This window comes from Protomyctophum parallelum (genome assembly GCF_964188405.1).
Source record: "Protomyctophum parallelum genome assembly, chromosome: 23".
In the NCBI taxonomy this organism is placed as follows: Eukaryota; Metazoa; Chordata; class Actinopteri; order Myctophiformes; family Myctophidae; genus Protomyctophum; species Protomyctophum parallelum.
The window spans coordinates 35,051,944-35,074,865 of record NC_139715.1 but is presented as its reverse complement, the minus strand read 5'-3'; the positions used below and the strand labels follow the sequence as shown (position 1 = coordinate 35,074,865).

Here is a 22,922-nt window from a genome sequence, read left to right as displayed (position 1 = left end):
TGGCCACATCTTGAAAACTAAAGATGATAGAGATTCTATCTCTGTTCCTGGTGAAAGTAGAGCGTTACAGCTTTCATTTGATATATGGTATGTCTCTGTCACTATGATAGAAAATACGTTATGGGCAAAATAGAAGTGTTCTTCAAAAAAAAGAAAATGACTCCAAAATCATTTTTACAGAGGCATGTTTGGGGTGAAACTGAGCAAGGTATAAAACTGCCTCTATCTACAGAATGCAACATGCTAGAAACATAATTTTTTTTTCTGGATAAAGAGGAAATGCTCCTCGTTCAATTGGTATATTCCGTGAGATGTTCACATCATTAGAAAAATATGATATGGGTATATAAATGTGACTGGTCAAAAACGAGAGTCTGAACAGTGGTAGACTGAAAAGTGATAGACTCATTCAAATGGCCACATCTTGAAAACTAAAGATGATAGAGATTCTATCTCTGTTCCTGGTGAAAGTAGAGCGTTACAGCTTTCATTTGATATATGGTATGTCTCTGTCACTATGATAGAACATACGTTATGGGCAAAATAGAAGTGTTCTTCAAAAAAAAGAAAATGACTCCAAAATCATTTTTACAGAGGCATGTTTGGGGTGAAACTGAGCAAGGTATAAAACTGCCTCTATCTACAGAATGCAACATGCTAGAAACATATTTTTTTTTTCTGGATAAAGAGGAAATGCTCCTCGTTCAATTGGTATATTCCGTGAGATGTTCACATCATTAGAAAAATATGATATGGGTATATAAATGTGACTGGTCAAAAACGAGAGTCTGAACAGTGGTAGACTGAAAAGTGATAGACTCATTCAAATGGCCACATCTTGAAAACTAAAGATGATAGAGATTCTATCTCTGTTCCTGGTGAAAGTAGAGCGTTACAGCTTTCATTTGATATATGGTATGTCTCTGTCACTATGATAGAACATACGTTATGGGCAAAATAGAAGTGTTCTTCAAAAAAAAGAAAATGACTCCAAAATCATTTTTACAGAGGCATGTTTGGGGTGAAACTGAGCAAGGTATAAAACTGCCTCTATCTACAGAATGCAACATGCTAGAAACATAAAAAAATTTTCTGGATAAAGAGGAAATGCTCCTCGTTCAATTGGTATATTCCGTGAGATGTTCACATCATTAGAAAAATATGATATGGGTATATAAATGTGACTGGTCAAAAACGAGAGTCTGAACAGTGGTAGACTGAAAAGTGATAGACTCATTCAAATGGCCACATCTTGAAAACTAAAGATGATAGAGATTCTATCTCTGTTCCTGGTGAAAGTAGAGCGTTACAGCTTTCATTTGATATATGGTATGTCTCTGTCACTATGATAGAACATACGTTATGGGCAAAATAGAAGTGTTCTTCAAAAAAAAGAAAATGACTCCAAAATCATTTTTACAGAGGCATGTTTGGGGTGAAACTGAGCAAGGTATAAAACTGCCTCTATCTACAGAATGCAACATGCTAGAAACATAATTTTTTTTTCTGGATAAAGAGGAAATGCTCCTCGTTCAATTGGTATATTCCGTGAGATGTTCACATCATTAGAAAAATATGATATGGGTATATAAATGTGACTGGTCAAAAACGAGAGTCTGAACAGTGGTAGACTGAAAAGTGATAGACTCATTCAAATGGCCACATCTTGAAAACTAAAGATGATAGAGATTCTATCTCTGTTCCTGGTGAAAGTAGAGCGTTACAGCTTTCATTTGATATATGGTATGTCTCTGTCACTATGATAGAACATACGTTATGGGCAAAATAGAAGTGTTCTTCAAAAAAAAGAAAATGACTCCAAAATCATTTTTACAGAGGCATGTTTGGGGTGAAACTGAGCAAGGTATAAAACTGCCTCTATCTACAGAATGCAACATGCTAGAAACATAATTTTTTTTTCTGGATAAAGAGGAAATGCTCCTCGTTCAATTGGTATATTCCGTGAGATGTTCACATCATTAGAAAAATATGATATGGGTATATAAATGTGACTGGTCAAAAACGAGAGTCTGAACAGTGGTAGACTGAAAAGTGATAGACTCATTCAAATGGCCACATCTTGAAAACTAAAGATGATAGAGATTCTATCTCTGTTCCTGGTGAAAGTAGAGCGTTACAGCTTTCATTTGATATATGGTATGTCTCTGTCACTATGATAGAACATACGTTATGGGCAAAATAGAAGTGTTCTTCAAAAAAAAGAAAATGACTCCAAAATCATTTTTACAGAGGCATGTTTGGGGTGAAACTGAGCAAGGTATAAAACTGCCTCTATCTACAGAATGCAACATGCTAGAAACATAATTTTTTTTTCTGGATAAAGAGGAAATGCTCCTCGTTCAATTGGTATATTCCGTGAGATGTTCACATCATTAGAAAAATATGATATGGGTATATAAATGTGACTGGTCAAAAACGAGAGTCTGAACAGTGGTAGACTGAAAAGTGATAGACTCATTCAAATGGCCACATCTTGAAAACTAAAGATGATAGAGATTCTATCTCTGTTCCTGGTGAAAGTAGAGCGTTACAGCTTTCATTTGATATATGGTATGTCTCTGTCACTATGATAGAACATACGTTATGGGCAAAATAGAAGTGTTCTTCAAAAAAAAGAAAATGACTCCAAAATCATTTTTACAGAGGCATGTTTGGGGTGAAACTGAGCAAGGTATAAAACTGCCTCTATCTACAGAATGCAACATGCTAGAAACATAATTTTTTTTTCTGGATAAAGAGGAAATGCTCCTCGTTCAATTGGTATATTCCGTGAGATGTTCACATCATTAGAAAAATATGATATGGGTATATAAATGTGACTGGTCAAAAACGAGAGTCTGAACAGTGGTAGACTGAAAAGTGATAGACTCATTCAAATGGCCACATCTTGAAAACTAAAGATGATAGAGATTCTATCTCTGTTCCTGGTGAAAGTAGAGCGTTACAGCTTTCATTTGATATATGGTATGTCTCTGTCACTATGATAGAACATACGTTATGGGCAAAATAGAAGTGTTCTTCAAAAAAAAGAAAATGACTCCAAAATCATTTTTACAGAGGCATGTTTGGGGTGAAACTGAGCAAGGTATAAAACTGCCTCTATCTACAGAATGCAACATGCTAGAAACATAATTTTTTTTTCTGGATAAAGAGGAAATGCTCCTCGTTCAATTGGTATATTCCGTGAGATGTTCACATCATTAGAAAAATATGATATGGGTATATAAATGTGACTGGTCAAAAACGAGAGTCTGAACAGTGGTAGACTGAAAAGTGATAGACTCATTCAAATGGCCACATCTTGAAAACTAAAGATGATAGAGATTCTATCTCTGTTCCTGGTGAAAGTAGAGCGTTACAGCTTTCATTTGATATATGGTATGTCTCTGTCACTATGATAGAACATACGTTATGGGCAAAATAGAAGTGTTCTTCAAAAAAAAGAAAATGACTCCAAAATCATTTTTACAGAGGCATGTTTGGGGTGAAACTGAGCAAGGTATAAAACTGCCTCTATCTACAGAATGCAACATGCTAGAAACATAAAAAAATTTTCTGGATAAAGAGGAAATGCTCCTCGTTCAATTGGTATATTCCGTGAGATGTTCACATCATTAGAAAAATATGATATGGGTATATAAATGTGACTGGTCAAAAACGAGAGTCTGAACAGTGGTAGACTGAAAAGTGATAGACTCATTCAAATGGCCACATCTTGAAAACTAAAGATGATAGAGATTCTATCTCTGTTCCTGGTGAAAGTAGAGCGTTACAGCTTTCATTTGATATATGGTATGTCTCTGTCACTATGATAGAACATACGTTATGGGCAAAATAGAAGTGTTCTTCAAAAAAAAGAAAATGACTCCAAAATCATTTTTACAGAGGCATGTTTGGGGTGAAACTGAGCAAGGTATAAAACTGCCTCTATCTACAGAATGCAACATGCTAGAAACATAAAAAAAATTTCTGGATAAAGAGGAAATGCTCCTCGTTCAATTGGTATATTCCGTGAGATGTTCACATCATTAGAAAAATATGATATGGGTATATAAATGTGACTGGTCAAAAACGAGAGTCTGAACAGTGGTAGACTGAAAAGTGATAGACTCATTCAAATGGCCACATCTTGAAAACTAAAGATGATAGAGATTCTATCTCTGTTCCTGGTGAAAGTAGAGCGTTACAGCTTTCATTTGATATATGGTATGTCTCTGTCACTATGATAGAACATACGTTATGGGCAAAATAGAAGTGTTCTTCAAAAAAAAGAAAATGACTCCAAAATCATTTTTACAGAGGCATGTTTGGGGTGAAACTGAGCAAGGTATAAAACTGCCTCTATCTACAGAATGCAACATGCTAGAAACATAATTTTTTTTTCTGGATAAAGAGGAAATGCTCCTCGTTCAATTGGTATATTCCGTGAGATGTTCACATCATTAGAAAAATATGATATGGGTATATAAATGTGACTGGTCAAAAACGAGAGTCTGAACAGTGGTAGACTGAAAAGTGATAGACTCATTCAAATGGCCACATCTTGAAAACTAAAGATGATAGAGATTCTATCTCTGTTCCTGGTGAAAGTAGAGCGTTACAGCTTTCATTTGATATATGGTATGTCTCTGTCACTATGATAGAACATACGTTATGGGCAAAATAGAAGTGTTCTTCAAAAAAAAGAAAATGACTCCAAAATCATTTTTACAGAGGCATGTTTGGGGTGAAACTGAGCAAGGTATAAAACTGCCTCTATCTACAGAATGCAACATGCTAGAAACATAATTTTTTTTTCTGGATAAAGAGGAAATGCTCCTCGTTCAATTGGTATATTCCGTGAGATGTTCACATCATTAGAAAAATATGATATGGGTATATAAATGTGACTGGTCAAAAACGAGAGTCTGAACAGTGGTAGACTGAAAAGTGATAGACTCATTCAAATGGCCACATCTTGAAAACTAAAGATGATAGAGATTCTATCTCTGTTCCTGGTGAAAGTAGAGCGTTACAGCTTTCATTTGATATATGGTATGTCTCTGTCACTATGATAGAACATACGTTATGGGCAAAATAGAAGTGTTCTTCAAAAAAAAGAAAATGACTCCAAAATCATTTTTACAGAGGCATGTTTGGGGTGAAACTGAGCAAGGTATAAAACTGCCTCTATCTACAGAATGCAACATGCTAGAAACATAATTTCTTTTTCTGGATAAAGAGGAAATGCTCCTCGTTCAATTGGTATATTCCGTGAGATGTTCACATCATTAGAAAAATATGATATGGGTATATAAATGTGACTGGTCAAAAACGAGAGTCTGAACAGTGGTAGACTGAAAAGTGATAGACTCATTCAAATGGCCACATCTTGAAAACTAAAGATGATAGAGATTCTATCTCTGTTCCTGGTGAAAGTAGAGCGTTACAGCTTTCATTTGATATATGGTATGTCTCTGTCACTATGATAGAACATACGTTATGGGCAAAATAGAAGTGTTCTTCAAAAAAAAGAAAATGACTCCAAAATCATTTTTACAGAGGCATGTTTGGGGTGAAACTGAGCAAGGTATAAAACTGCCTCTATCTACAGAATGCAACATGCTAGAAACATAATTTTTTTTTCTGGATAAAGAGGAAATGCTCCTCGTTCAATTGGTATATTCCGTGAGATGTTCACATCATTAGAAAAATATGATATGGGTATATAAATGTGACTGGTCAAAAACGAGAGTCTGAACAGTGGTAGACTGAAAAGTGATAGACTCATTCAAATGGCCACATCTTGAAAACTAAAGATGATAGAGATTCTATCTCTGTTCCTGGTGAAAGTAGAGCGTTACAGCTTTCATTTGATATATGGTATGTCTCTGTCACTATGATAGAACATACGTTATGGGCAAAATAGAAGTGTTCTTCAAAAAAAAGAAAATGACTCCAAAATCATTTTTACAGAGGCATGTTTGGGGTGAAACTGAGCAAGGTATAAAACTGCCTCTATCTACAGAATGCAACATGCTAGAAACATAAAAAAATTTTCTGGATAAAGAGGAAATGCTCCTCGTTCAATTGGTATATTCCGTGAGATGTTCACATCATTAGAAAAATATGATATGGGTATATAAATGTGACTGGTCAAAAACGAGAGTCTGAACAGTGGTAGACTGAAAAGTGATAGACTCATTCAAATGGCCACATCTTGAAAACTAAAGATGATAGAGATTCTATCTCTGTTCCTGGTGAAAGTAGAGCGTTACAGCTTTCATTTGATATATGGTATGTCTCTGTCACTATGATAGAACATACGTTATGGGCAAAATAGAAGTGTTCTTCAAAAAAAAGAAAATGACTCCAAAATCATTTTTACAGAGGCATGTTTGGGGTGAAACTGAGCAAGGTATAAAACTGCCTCTATCTACAGAATGCAACATGCTAGAAACATAAAAAAAATTTCTGGATAAAGAGGAAATGCTCCTCGTTCAATTGGTATATTCCGTGAGATGTTCACATCATTAGAAAAATATGATATGGGTATATAAATGTGACTGGTCAAAAACGAGAGTCTGAACAGTGGTAGACTGAAAAGTGATAGACTCATTCAAATGGCCACATCTTGAAAACTAAAGATGATAGAGATTCTATCTCTGTTCCTGGTGAAAGTAGAGCGTTACAGCTTTCATTTGATATATGGTATGTCTCTGTCACTATGATAGAACATACGTTATGGGCAAAATAGAAGTGTTCTTCAAAAAAAAGAAAATGACTCCAAAATCATTTTTACAGAGGCATGTTTGGGGTGAAACTGAGCAAGGTATAAAACTGCCTCTATCTACAGAATGCAACATGCTAGAAACATAAAAAAAAATTCTGGATAAAGAGGAAATGCTCCTCGTTCAATTGGTATATTCCGTGAGATGTTCACATCATTAGAAAAATATGATATGGGTATATAAATGTGACTGGTCAAAAACGAGAGTCTGAACAGTGGTAGACTGAAAAGTGATAGACTCATTCAAATGGCCACATCTTGAAAACTAAAGATGATAGAGATTCTATCTCTGTTCCTGGTGAAAGTAGAGCGTTACAGCTTTCATTTGATATATGGTATGTCTCTGTCACTATGATAGAACATACGTTATGGGCAAAATAGAAGTGTTCTTCAAAAAAAAGAAAATGACTCCAAAATCATTTTTACAGAGGCATGTTTGGGGTGAAACTGAGCAAGGTATAAAACTGCCTCTATCTACAGAATGCAACATGCTAGAAACATAAAAAAAATTTCTGGATAAAGAGGAAATGCTCCTCGTTCAATTGGTATATTCCGTGAGATGTTCACATCATTAGAAAAATATGATATGGGTATATAAATGTGACTGGTCAAAAACGAGAGTCTGAACAGTGGTAGACTGAAAAGTGATAGACTCATTCAAATGGCCACATCTTGAAAACTAAAGATGATAGAGATTCTATCTCTGTTCCTGGTGAAAGTAGAGCGTTACAGCTTTCATTTGATATATGGTATGTCTCTGTCACTATGATAGAACATACGTTATGGGCAAAATAGAAGTGTTCTTCAAAAAAAAGAAAATGACTCCAAAATCATTTTTACAGAGGCATGTTTGGGGTGAAACTGAGCAAGGTATAAAACTGCCTCTATCTACAGAATGCAACATGCTAGAAACATAAAAAAAAATTCTGGATAAAGAGGAAATGCTCCTCGTTCAATTGGTATATTCCGTGAGATGTTCACATCATTAGAAAAATATGATATGGGTATATAAATGTGACTGGTCAAAAACGAGAGTCTGAACAGTGGTAGACTGAAAAGTGATAGACTCATTCAAATGGCCACATCTTGAAAACTAAAGATGATAGAGATTCTATCTCTGTTCCTGGTGAAAGTAGAGCGTTACAGCTTTCATTTGATATATGGTATGTCTCTGTCACTATGATAGAACATACGTTATGGGCAAAATAGAAGTGTTCTTCAAAAAAAAGAAAATGACTCCAAAATCATTTTTACAGAGGCATGTTTGGGGTGAAACTGAGCAAGGTATAAAACTGCCTCTATCTACAGAATGCAACATGCTAGAAACATAAAAAAATTTTCTGGATAAAGAGGAAATGCTCCTCGTTCAATTGGTATATTCCGTGAGATGTTCACATCATTAGAAAAATATGATATGGGTATATAAATGTGACTGGTCAAAAACGAGAGTCTGAACAGTGGTAGACTGAAAAGTGATAGACTCATTCAAATGGCCACATCTTGAAAACTAAAGATGATATAGATTCTATCTCTGTTCCTGGTGAAAGTAGAGCGTTACAGCTTTCATTTGATATATGGTATGTCTCTGTCACTATGATAGAAAATACGTTATGGGCAAAATAGAAGTGTTCTTCAAAAAAAAGAAAATGACTCCAAAATCATTTTTACAGAGGCATGTTTGGGGTGAAACTGAGCAAGGTATAAAACTGCCTCTATCTACAGAATGCAACATGCTAGAAACATAATTTTTTTTTCTGGATAAAGAGGAAATGCTCCTCGTTCAATTGGTATATTCCGTGAGATGTTCACATCATTAGAAAAATATGATATGGGTATATAAATGTGACTGGTCAAAAACGAGAGTCTGAACAGTGGTAGACTGAAAAGTGATAGACTCATTCAAATGGCCACATCTTGAAAACTAAAGATGATAGAGATTCTATCTCTGTTCCTGGTGAAAGTAGAGCGTTACAGCTTTCATTTGATATATGGTATGTCTCTGTCACTATGATAGAACATACGTTATGTGCAAAATAGAAGTGTTCTTCAAAAAAAAGAAAATGACTCCAAAATCATTTTTACAGAGGCATGTTTGGGGTGAAACTGAGCAAGGTATAAAACTGCCTCTATCTACAGAATGCAACATGCTAGAAACATAATTTTTTTTTCTGGATAAAGAGGAAATGCTCCTCGTTCAATTGGTATATTCCGTGAGATGTTCACATCATTAGAAAAATATGATATGGGTATATAAATGTGACTGGTCAAAAACGAGAGTCTGAACAGTGGTAGACTGAAAAGTGATAGACTCATTCAAATGGCCACATCTTGAAAACTAAAGATGATAGAGATTCTATCTCTGTTCCTGGTGAAAGTAGAGCGTTACAGCTTTCATTTGATATATGGTATGTCTCTGTCACTATGATAGAACATACGTTATGGGCAAAATAGAAGTGTTCTTCAAAAAAAAGAAAATGACTCCAAAATCATTTTTACAGAGGCATGTTTGGGGTGAAACTGAGCAAGGTATAAAACTGCCTCTATCTACAGAATGCAACATGCTAGAAACATAAAAAAAATTTCTGGATAAAGAGGAAATGCTCCTCGTTCAATTGGTATATTCCGTGAGATGTTCACATCATTAGAAAAATATGATATGGGTATATAAATGTGACTGGTCAAAAACGAGAGTCTGAACAGTGGTAGACTGAAAAGTGATAGACTCATTCAAATGGCCACATCTTGAAAACTAAAGATGATATAGATTCTATCTCTGTTCCTGGTGAAAGTAGAGCGTTACAGCTTTCATTTGATATATGGTATGTCTCTGTCACTATGATAGAAAATACGTTATGGGCAAAATAGAAGTGTTCTTCAAAAAAAAGAAAATGACTCCAAAATCATTTTTACAGAGGCATGTTTGGGGTGAAACTGAGCAAGGTATAAAACTGCCTCTATCTACAGAATGCAACATGCTAGAAACATAATTTTTTTTTCTGGATAAAGAGGAAATGCTCCTCGTTCAATTGGTATATTCCGTGAGATGTTCACATCATTAGAAAAATATGATATGGGTATATAAATGTGACTGGTCAAAAACGAGAGTCTGAACAGTGGTAGACTGAAAAGTGATAGACTCATTCAAATGGCCACATCTTGAAAACTAAAGATGATAGAGATTCTATCTCTGTTCCTGGTGAAAGTAGAGCGTTACAGCTTTCATTTGATATATGGTATGTCTCTGTCACTATGATAGAACATACGTTATGGGCAAAATAGAAGTGTTCTTCAAAAAAAAGAAAATGACTCCAAAATCATTTTTACAGAGGCATGTTTGGGGTGAAACTGAGCAAGGTATAAAACTGCCTCTATCTACAGAATGCAACATGCTAGAAACATAATTTTTTTTTCTGGATAAAGAGGAAATGCTCCTCGTTCAATTGGTATATTCCGTGAGATGTTCACATCATTAGAAAAATATGATATGGGTATATAAATGTGACTGGTCAAAAACGAGAGTCTGAACAGTGGTAGACTGAAAAGTGATAGACTCATTCAAATGGCCACATCTTGAAAACTAAAGATGATAGAGATTCTATCTCTGTTCCTGGTGAAAGTAGAGCGTTACAGCTTTCATTTGATATATGGTATGTCTCTGTCACTATGATAGAACATACGTTATGGGCAAAATAGAAGTGTTCTTCAAAAAAAAGAAAATGACTCCAAAATCATTTTTACAGAGGCATGTTTGGGGTGAAACTGAGCAAGGTATAAAACTGCCTCTATCTACAGAATGCAACATGCTAGAAACATAAATTTTTTTTCTGGATAAAGAGGAAATGCTCCTCGTTCAATTGGTATATTCCGTGAGATGTTCACATCATTAGAAAAATATGATATGGGTATATAAATGTGACTGGTCAAAAACGAGAGTCTGAACAGTGGTAGACTGAAAAGTGATAGACTCATTCAAATGGCCACATCTTGAAAACTAAAGATGATAGAGATTCTATCTCTGTACCTGGTGAAAGTAGAGCGTTACAGCTTTCATTTGATATATGGTATGTCTCTGTCACTATGATAGAAAATACGTTATGGGCAAAATAGAAGTGTTCTTCAAAAAAAAGAAAATGACTCCAAAATCATTTTTACAGAGGCATGTTTGGGGTGAAACTGAGCAAGCTATAAAACTGCCTCTATCTACAGAATGCAACATGCTAGAAACATAAAAAAAATTTCTGGATAAAGAGGAAATGCTCCTCGTTCAATTGGTATATTCCGTGAGATGTTCACATCATTAGAAAAATATGATATGGGTATATAAATGTGACTGGTCAAAAACGAGAGTCTGAACAGTGGTAGACTGAAAAGTGATAGACTCATTCAAATGGCCACATCTTGAAAACTAAAGATGATAGAGATTCTATCTCTGTTCCTGGTGAAAGTAGAGCGTTACAGCTTTCATTTGATATATGGTATGTCTCTGTCACTATGATAGAAAATACGTTATGGGCAAAATAGAAGTGTTCTTCAAAAAAAAGAAAATGACTCCAAAATCATTTTTACAGAGGCATGTTTGGGGTGAAACTGAGCAAGGTATAAAACTGCCTCTATCTACAGAATGCAACATGCTAGAAACATAATTTTTTTTTCTGGATAAAGAGGAAATGCTCCTCGTTCAATTGGTATATTCCGTGAGATGTTCACATCATTAGAAAAATATGATATGGGTATATAAATGTGACTGGTCAAAAACGAGAGTCTGAACAGTGGTAGACTGAAAAGTGATAGACTCATTCAAATGGCCACATCTTGAAAACTAAAGATGATAGAGATTCTATCTCTGTTCCTGGTGAAAGTAGAGCGTTACAGCTTTCATTTGATATATGGTATGTCTCTGTCACTATGATAGAAAATACGTTATGGGCAAAATAGAAGTGTTCTTCAAAAAAAAGAAAATGACTCCAAAATCATTTTTACAGAGGCATGTTTGGGGTGAAACTGAGCAAGGTATAAAACTGCCTCTATCTACAGAATGCAACATGCTAGAAACATAATTTTTTTTTCTGGATAAAGAGGAAATGCTCCTCGTTCAATTGGTATATTCCGTGAGATGTTCACATCATTAGAAAAATATGATATGGGTATATAAATGTGACTGGTCAAAAACGAGAGTCTGAACAGTGGTAGACTGAAAAGTGATAGACTCATTCAAATGGCCACATCTTGAAAACTAAAGATGATAGAGATTCTATCTCTGTTCCTGGTGAAAGTAGAGCGTTACAGCTTTCATTTGATATATGGTATGTCTCTGTCACTATGATAGAAAATACGTTATGGGCAAAATAGAAGTGTTCTTCAAAAAAAAGAAAATGACTCCAAAATCATTTTTACAGAGGCATGTTTGGGGTGAAACTGAGCAAGCTATAAAACTGCCTCTATCTACAGAATGCAACATGCTAGAAACATAAAAAAAATTTCTGGATAAAGAGGAAATGCTCCTCGTTCAATTGGTATATTCCGTGAGATGTTCACATCATTAGAAAAATATGATATGGGTATATAAATGTGACTGGTCAAAAACGAGAGTCTGAACAGTGGTAGACTGAAAAGTGATAGACTCATTCAAATGGCCACATCTTGAAAACTAAAGATGATAGAGATTCTATCTCTGTTCCTGGTGAAAGTAGAGCGTTACAGCTTTCATTTGATATATGGTATGTCTCTGTCACTATGATAGAAAATACGTTATGGGCAAAATAGAAGTGTTCTTCAAAAAAAAGAAAATGACTCCAAAATCATTTTTACAGAGGCATGTTTGGGGTGAAACTGAGCAAGGTATAAAACTGCCTCTATCTACAGAATGCAACATGCTAGAAACATAATTTTTTTTTCTGGATAAAGAGGAAATGCTCCTCGTTCAATTGGTATATTCCGTGAGATGTTCACATCATTAGAAAAATATGATATGGGTATATAAATGTGACTGGTCAAAAACGAGAGTCTGAACAGTGGTAGACTGAAAAGTGATAGACTCATTCAAATGGCCACATCTTGAAAACTAAAGATGATAGAGATTCTATCTCTGTTCCTGGTGAAAGTAGAGCGTTACAGCTTTCATTTGATATATGGTATGTCTCTGTCACTATGATAGAAAATACGTTATGGGCAAAATAGAAGTGTTCTTCAAAAAAAAGAAAATGACTCCAAAATCATTTTTACAGAGGCATGTTTGGGGTGAAACTGAGCAAGGTATAAAACTGCCTCTATCTACAGAATGCAACATGCTAGAAACATAATTTTTTTTTCTGGATAAAGAGGAAATGCTCCTCGTTCAATTGGTATATTCCGTGAGATGTTCACATCATTAGAAAAATATGATATGGGTATATAAATGTGACTGGTCAAAAACGAGAGTCTGAACAGTGGTAGACTGAAAAGTGATAGACTCATTCAAATGGCCACATCTTGAAAACTAAAGATGATAGAGATTCTATCTCTGTTCCTGGTGAAAGTAGAGCGTTACAGCTTTCATTTGATATATGGTATGTCTCTGTCACTATGATAGAACATACGTTATGGGCAAAATAGAAGTGTTCTTCAAAAAAAAGAAAATGACTCCAAAATCATTTTTACAGAGGCATGTTTGGGGTGAAACTGAGCAAGGTATAAAACTGCCTCTATCTACAGAATGCAACATGCTAGAAACATAAAAAAAATTTCTGGATAAAGAGGAAATGCTCCTCGTTCAATTGGTATATTCCGTGAGATGTTCACATCATTAGAAAAATATGATATGGGTATATAAATGTGACTGGTCAAAAACGAGAGTCTGAACAGTGGTAGACTGAAAAGTGATAGACTCATTCAAATGGCCACATCTTGAAAACTAAAGATGATAGAGATTCTATCTCTGTTCCTGGTGAAAGTAGAGCGTTACAGCTTTCATTTGATATATGGTATGTCTCTGTCACTATGATAGAACATACGTTATGGGCAAAATAGAAGTGTTCTTCAAAAAAAAGAAAATGACTCCAAAATCATTTTTACAGAGGCATGTTTGGGGTGAAACTGAGCAAGGTATAAAACTGCCTCTATCTACAGAATGCAACATGCTAGAAACATAATTTTTTTTTCTGGATAAAGAGGAAATGCTCCTCGTTCAATTGGTATATTCCGTGAGATGTTCACATCATTAGAAAAATATGATATGGGTATATAAATGTGACTGGTCAAAAACGAGAGTCTGAACAGTGGTAGACTGAAAAGTGATAGACTCATTCAAATGGCCACATCTTGAAAACTAAAGATGATAGAGATTCTATCTCTGTTCCTGGTGAAAGTAGAGCGTTACAGCTTTCATTTGATATATGGTATGTCTCTGTCACTATGATAGAACATACGTTATGGGCAAAATAGAAGTGTTCTTCAAAAAAAAGAAAATGACTCCAAAATCATTTTTACAGAGGCATGTTTGGGGTGAAACTGAGCAAGGTATAAAACTGCCTCTATCTACAGAATGCAACATGCTAGAAACATAATTTTTTTTTCTGGATAAAGAGGAAATGCTCCTCGTTCAATTGGTATATTCCGTGAGATGTTCACATCATTAGAAAAATATGATATGGGTATATAAATGTGACTGGTCAAAAACGAGAGTCTGAACAGTGGTAGACTGAAAAGTGATAGACTCATTCAAATGGCCACATCTTGAAAACTAAAGATGATAGAGATTCTATCTCTGTTCCTGGTGAAAGTAGAGCGTTACAGCTTTCATTTGATATATGGTATGTCTCTGTCACTATGATAGAACATACGTTATGGGCAAAATAGAAGTGTTCTTCAAAAAAAAGAAAATGACTCCAAAATCATTTTTACAGAGGCATGTTTGGGGTGAAACTGAGCAAGGTATAAAACTGCCTCTATCTACAGAATGCAACATGCTAGAAACATAATTTTTTTTTCTGGATAAAGAGGAAATGCTCCTCGTTCAATTGGTATATTCCGTGAGATGTTCACATCATTAGAAAAATATGATATGGGTATATAAATGTGACTGGTCAAAAACGAGAGTCTGAACAGTGGTAGACTGAAAAGTGATAGACTCATTCAAATGGCCACATCTTGAAAACTAAAGATGATAGAGATTCTATCTCTGTTCCTGGTGAAAGTAGAGCGTTACAGCTTTCATTTGATATATGGTATGTCTCTGTCACTATGATAGAACATACGTTATGGGCAAAATAGAAGTGTTCTTCAAAAAAAAGAAAATGACTCCAAAATCATTTTTACAGAGGCATGTTTGGGGTGAAACTGAGCAAGGTATAAAACTGCCTCTATCTACAGAATGCAACATGCTAGAAACATAATTTTTTTTTCTGGATAAAGAGGAAATGCTCCTCGTTCAATTGGTATATTCCGTGAGATGTTCACATCATTAGAAAAATATGATATGGGTATATAAATGTGACTGGTCAAAAACGAGAGTCTGAACAGTGGTAGACTGAAAAGTGATAGACTCATTCAAATGGCCACATCTTGAAAACTAAAGATGATAGAGATTCTATCTCTGTTCCTGGTGAAAGTAGAGCGTTACAGCTTTCATTTGATATATGGTATGTCTCTGTCACTATGATAGAACATACGTTATGGGCAAAATAGAAGTGTTCTTCAAAAAAAAGAAAATGACTCCAAAATAATTTTTACAGAGGCATGTTTGGGGTGAAACTGAGCAAGGTATAAAACTGCCTCTATCTACAGAATGCAACATGCTAGAAACATAATTATTTTTTCTGGATAAAGAGGAAATGCTCCTCGTTCAATTGGTATATTCCGTGAGATGTTCACATCATTAGAAAAATATGATATGGGTATATAAATGTGACTGGTCAAAAACGAGAGTCTGAACAGTGGTAGACTGAAAAGTGATAGACTCATTCAAATGGCCACATCTTGAAAACTAAAGATGATAGAGATTCTATCTCTGTTCCTGGTGAAAGTAGAGCGTTACAGCTTTCATTTGATATATGGTATGTCTCTGTCACTATGATAGAACATACGTTATGGGCAAAATAGAAGTGTTCTTCAAAAAAAAGAAAATGACTCCAAAATCATTTTTACAGAGGCATGTTTGGGGTGAAACTGAGCAAGGTATAAAACTGCCTCTATCTACAGAATGCAACATGCTAGAAACATAAATTTTTTTTCTGGATAAAGAGGAAATGCTCCTCGTTCAATTGGTATATTCCGTGAGATGTTCACATCATTAGAAAAATATGATATGGGTATATAAATGTGACTGGTCAAAAACGAGAGTCTGAACAGTGGTAGACTGAAAAGTGATAGACTCATTCAAATGGCCACATCTTGAAAACTAAAGATGATAGAGATTCTATCTCTGTTCCTGGTGAAAGTAGAGCGTTACAGCTTTCATTTGATATATGGTATGTCTCTGTCACTATGATAGAACATACGTTATGGGCAAAATAGAAGTGTTCTTCAAAAAAAAGAAAATGACTCCAAAATCATTTTTACAGAGGCATGTTTGGGGTGAAACTGAGCAAGGTAAAAAACTGCCTCTATCTACAGAATGCAACATGCTAGAAACATAATTTTTTTTTCTGGATAAAGAGGAAATGCTCCTCGTTCAATTGGTATATTCCGTGAGATGTTCACATCATTAGAAAAATATGATATGGGTATATAAATGTGACTGGTCAAAAACGAGAGTCTGAACAGTGGTAGACTGAAAAGTGATAGACTCATTCAAATGGCCACATCTTGAAAACTAAAGATGATAGAGATTCTATCTCTGTTCCTGGTGAAAGTAGAGCGTTACAGCTTTCATTTGATATATGGTATGTCTCTGTCACTATGATAGAACATACGTTATGGGCAAAATAGAAGTGTTCTTCAAAAAAAAGAAAATGACTCCAAAATCATTTTTACAGAGGCATGTTTGGGGTGAAACTGAGCAAGGTATAAAACTGCCTCTATCTACAGAATGCAACATGCTAGAAACATAATTTTTTTTTCTGGATAAAGAGGAAATGCTCCTCGTTCAATTGGTATATTCCGTGAGATGTTCACATCATTAGAAAAATATGATATGGGTATATAAATGTGACTGGTCAAAAACGAGAGTCTGAACAGTGGTAGACTGAAAAGTGATAGACTCATTCAAATGGCCACATCTTGAAAACTAAAGATGATAGAGATTCTATCTCTGTTCCTGGTGAAAGTAGAGCGTTACAGCTTTCATTTGATATATGGTATGTCTCTGTCACTATGATAGAACATACGTTATGGGCAAAATAGAAGTGTTCTTCAAAAAAAAGAAAATGACTCCAAAATCATTTTTACAGAGGCATGTTTGGGGTGAAACTGAGCAAGGTAAAAAACTGCCTCTATCTACAGAATGCAACATGCTAGAAACATAATTTTTTTTTCTGGATAAAGAGGAAATGCTCCTCGTTCAATTGGTATATTCCGTGAGATGTTCACATCATTAGAAAATATGATATGGGTATATAAATGTGACTGGTCAAAAACGAGAGTCTGAACAGTGGTAGACTGAAAAGTGATAGACTCATTCAAATGGCCACATCTTGAAAACTAAAGATGATAGAGATTCTATCTCTGTTCCTGGTGAAAGTAGAGCGTTACAGCTTTCATTTGATATATGGTATGTCTCTGTCACTATGATAGAACATACGTTATGGGCAAAATAGAAGTGTTCTTCAAAAAAAAGAAAATGACTCCAAAATCATTTTTACAGAGGCATGTTTGGGGTGAAACTGAGCAAGGTATAAAACTGCCTCTATCTACAGAATGCAACATGCTAGAAACATAATTTTTTTTTCTGGATAAAGAGGAAATGCTCCTCGTTCAATTGGTATATTCCGTGAGATGTTCACATCATTAGAAAAATATGATATGGGTATATAAATGTGACTGGTCAAAAACGAGAGTCTGAACAGTGGTAGACTGAAAAGTGATAGACTCATTCAAATGGCCACATCTTGAAAACTAAAGATGATAGAGATTCTATCTCTGTTCCTGGTGAAAGTAGAGCGTTACAGCTTTCATTTGATATATGGTATGTCTCTGTCACTATGATAGAACATACGTTATGGGCAAAATAGAAGTGTTCTTCAAAAAAAAGAAAATGACTCCAAAATCATTTTTACAGAGGCATGTTTGGGGTGAAACTGAGCAAGGTATAAAACTGCCTCTATCTACAGAATGCAACATGCTAGAAACATAATTTTTTTTTCTGGATAAAGAGGAAATGCTCCTCGTTCAATTGGTATATTCCGTGAGATGTTCACATCATTAGAAAAATATGATATGGGTATATAAATGTGACTGGTCAAAAACGAGAGTCTGAACAGTGGTAGACTGAAAAGTGATAGACTCATTCAAATGGCCACATCTTGAAAACTAAAGATGATAGAGATTCTATCTCTGTTCCTGGTGAAAGTAGAGCGTTACAGCTTTCATTTGATATATGGTATGTCTCTGTCACTATGATAGAACATACGTTATGGGCAAAATAGAAGTGTTCTTCAAAAAAAAGAAAATGACTCCAAAATCATTTTTACAGAGGCATGTTTGGGGTGAAACTGAGCAAGGTATAAAACTGCCTCTATCTACAGAATGCAACATGCTAGAAACATAATTTTTTTTTCTGGATAAAGAGGAAATGCTCCTCGTTCAATTGGTATATTCCGTGAGATGTTCACATCATTAGAAAAATATGATATGGGTATATAAATGTGACTGGTCAAAAACGAGAGTCTGAACAGTGGTAGACTGAAAAGTGATAGACTCATTCAAATGGCCACATCTTGAAAACTAAAGATGATAGAGATTCTATCTCTGTTCCTGGTGAAAGTAGAGCGTTACAGCTTTCATTTGATATATGGTATGTCTCTGTCACTATGATAGAACATACGTTATGGGCAAAATAGAAGTGTTCTTCAAAAAAAAGAAAATTACTCCAAAATCATTTTTACAGAGGCATGTTTGGGGTGAAACTGAGCAAGGTATAAAACTGCCTCTATCTACAGAATGCAACATGCTAGAAACATAATTTTTTTTTCTGGATAAAGAGGAAATGCTCCTCGTTCAATTGGTATATTCCGTGAGATGTTCACATCATTAGAAAAATATGATATGGGTATATAAATGTGACTGGTCAAAAACGAGAGTCTGAACAGTGGTAGACTGAAAAGTGATAGACTCATTCAAATGGCCACATCTTGAAAACTAAAGATGATAGAGATTCTATCTCTGTTCCTGGTGAAAGTAGAGCGTTACAGCTTTCATTTGATATATGGTATGTCTCTGTCACTATGATAGAACATACGTTATGGGCAAAATAGAAGTGTTCTTCAAAAAAAAGAAAATGACTCCAAAATCATTTTTACAGAGGCATGTTTGGGGTGAAACTGAGCAAGGTATAAAACTGCCTCTATCTACAGAATGCAACATGCTAGAAACATAATTTTTTTTTCTGGATAAAGAGGAAATGCTCCTCGTTCAATTGGTATATTCCGTGAGATGTTCACATCATTAGAAAAATATGATATGGGTATATAAATGTGACTGGTCAAAAACGAGAGTCTGAACAGTGGTAGACTGAAAAGTGATAGACTCATTCAAATGGCCACATCTTGAAAACTAAAGATGATAGAGATTCTATCTCTGTTCCTGGTGAAAGTAGAGCGTTACAGCTTTCATTTGATATATGGTATGTCTCTGTCACTATGATAGAACATACGTTATGGGCAAAATAGAAGTGTTCTTCAAAAAAAAGAAAATGACTCCAAAATCATTTTTACAGAGGCATGTTTGGGGTGAAACTGAGCAAGGTATAAAACTGCCTCTATCTACAGAATGCAACATGCTAGAAACATAATTTTTTTTTCTGGATAAAGAGGAAATGCTCCTCGTTCAATTGGTATATTCCGTGAGATGTTCACATCATTAGAAAAATATGATATGGGTATATAAATGTGACTGGTCAAAAACGAGAGTCTGAACAGTGGTAGACTGAAAAGTGATAGACTCATTCAAATGGCCACATCTTGAAAACTAAAGATGATAGAGATTCTATCTCTGTTCCTGGTGAAAGTAGAGCGTTACAGCTTTCATTTGATATATGGTATGTCTCTGTCACTATGATAGAACATACGTTATGGGCAAAATAGAAGTGTTCTTCAAAAAAAAGAAAATGACTCCAAAATCATTTTTACAGAGGCATGTTTGGGGTGAAACTGAGCAAGGTATAAAACTGCCTCTATCTACAGAATGCAACATGCTAGAAACATAATTTTTTTTTCTGGATAAAGAGGAAATGCTCCTCGTTCAATTGGTATATTCCGTGAGATGTTCACATCATTAGAAAAATATGATATGGGTATATAAATGTGACTGGTCAAAAACGAGAGTCTGAACAGTGGTAGACTGAAAAGTGATAGACTCATTCAAATGGCCACATCTTGAAAACTAAAGATGATAGAGATTCTATCTCTGTTCCTGGTGAAAGTAGAGCGTTACAGCTTTCATTTGATATATGGTATGTCTCTGTCACTATGATAGAACATACGTTATGGGCAAAATAGAAGTGTTCTTCAAAAAAAAGAAAATGACTCCAAAATCATTTTTACAGAGGCATGTTTGGGGTGAAACTGAGCAAGGTATAAAACTGCCTCTATCTACAGAATGCAACATGCTAGAAACATAATTTTTTTTTCTGGATAAAGAGGAAATGCTCCTCGTTCAATTGGTATATTCCGTGAGATGTTCACATCATTAGAAAAATATGATATGGGTATATAAATGTGACTGGTCAAAAACGAGAGTCTGAACAGTGGTAGACTGAAAAGTGATAGACTCATTCAAATGGCCACATCTTGAAAACTAAAGATGATAGAGATTCTATCTCTGTTCCTGGTGAAAGTAGAGCGTTACAGCTTTCATTTGATATATGGTATGTCTCTGTCACTATGATAGAACATACGTTATGGGCAAAATAGAAGTGTTCTTCAAAAAAAAGAAAATGACTCCAAAATCATTTTTACAGAGGCATGTTTGGGGTGAAACTGAGCAAGGTATAAAACTGCCTCTATCTACAGAATGCAACATGCTAGAAACATAATTTTTTTTTCTGGATAAAGAGGAAATGCTCCTCGTTCAATTGGTATATTCCGTGAGATGTTCACATCATTAGAAAAATATGATATGGGTATATAAATGTGACTGGTCAAAAACGAGAGTCTGAACAGTGGTAGACTGAAAAGTGATAGACTCATTCAAATGGCCACATCTTGAAAACTAAAGATGATAGAGATTCTATCTCTGTTCCTGGTGAAAGTAGAGCGTTACAGCTTTCATTTGATATATGGTATGTCTCTGTCACTATGATAGAACATACGTTATGGGCAAAATAGAAGTGTTCTTCAAAAAAAAGAAAATGACTCCAAAATCATTTTTACAGAGGCATGTTTGGGGTGAAACTGAGCAAGGTATAAAACTGCCTCTATCTACAGAATGCAACATGCTAGAAACATAATTTTTTTTTCTGGATAAAGAGGAAATGCTCCTCGTTCAATTGGTATATTCCGTGAGATGTTCACATCATTAGAAAAATATGATATGGGTATATAAATGTGACTGGTCAAAAACGAGAGTCTGAACAGTGGTAGACTGAAAAGTGATAGACTCATTCAAATGGCCACATCTTGAAAACTAAAGATGATAGAGATTCTATCTCTGTTCCTGGTGAAAGTAGAGCGTTACAGCTTTCATTTGATATATGGTATGTCTCTGTCACTATGATAGAACATACGTTATGGGCAAAATAGAAGTGTTCTTCAAAAAAAAGAAAATGACTCCAAAATCATTTTTACAGAGGCATGTTTGGGGTGAAACTGAGCAAGGTATAAAACTGCCTCTATCTACAGAATGCAACATGCTAGAAACATAATTTTTTTTTCTGGATAAAGAGGAAATGCTCCTCGTTCAATTGGTATATTCCGTGAGATGTTCACATCATTAGAAAAATATGATATGGGTATATAAATGTGACTGGTCAAAAACGAGAGTCTGAACAGTGGTAGACTGAAAAGTGATAGACTCATTCAAATGGCCACATCTTGAAAACTAAAGATGATAGAGATTCTATCTCTGTTCCTGGTGAAAGTAGAGCGTTACAGCTTTCATTTGATATATGGTATGTCTCTGTCACTATGATAGAACATACGTTATGGGCAAAATAGAAGTGTTCTTCAAAAAAAAGAAAATGACTCCAAAATCATTTTTACAGAGGCATGTTTGGGGTGAAACTGAGCAAGGTATAAAACTGCCTCTATCTACAGAATGCAACATGCTAGAAACATAATTATTTTTTCTGGATAAAGAGGAAATGCTCCTCGTTCAATTGGTATATTCCGTGAGATGTTCACATCATTAGAAAAATATGATATGGGTATATAAATGTGACTGGTCAAAAACGAGAGTCTGAACAGTGGTAGACTGAAAAGTGATAGACTCATTCAAATGGCCACATCTTGAAAACTAAAGATGATAGAGATTCTATCTCTGTTCCTGGTGAAAGTAGAGCGTTACAGCTTTCATTTGATATATGGTATGTCTCTGTCACTATGATAGAACATACGTTATGGGCAAAATAGAAGTGTTCTTCAAAAAAAAGAAAATGACTCCAAAATCATTTTTACAGAGGCATGTTTGGGGTGAAACTGAGCAAGGTATAAAACTGCCTCTATCTACAGAATGCAACATGCTAGAAACATAAATTTTTTTTCTGGATAAAGAGGAAATGCTCCTCGTTCAATTGGTATATTCCGTGAGATGTTCACATCATTAGAAAAATATGATATGGGTATATAAATGTGACTGGTCAAAAACGAGAGTCTGAACAGTGGTAGACTGAAAAGTGATAGACTCATTCAAATGGCCACATCTTGAAAACTAAAGATGATAGAGATTCTATCTCTGTTCCTGGTGAAAGTAGAGCGTTACAGCTTTCATTTGATATATGGTATGTCTCTGTCACTATGATAGAACATACGTTATGGGCAAAATAGAAGTGTTCTTCAAAAAAAAG

The 22,922-nt window shown here is 35.0% G+C and overlaps 1 protein-coding gene across 1 annotated transcript in view; it reads right to left on the bottom strand.

Moving 5' to 3' along the window:
• The window catches only part of LOC310854044 (H(+)/Cl(-) exchange transporter 4-like), a gene marked incomplete at its 3' end in the record, with an annotated part of 73,875 nt that overhangs the window by 35,532 nt on the left and 15,421 nt on the right, over positions 1 to 22,922 (bottom strand). The window lies entirely within an intron of this gene.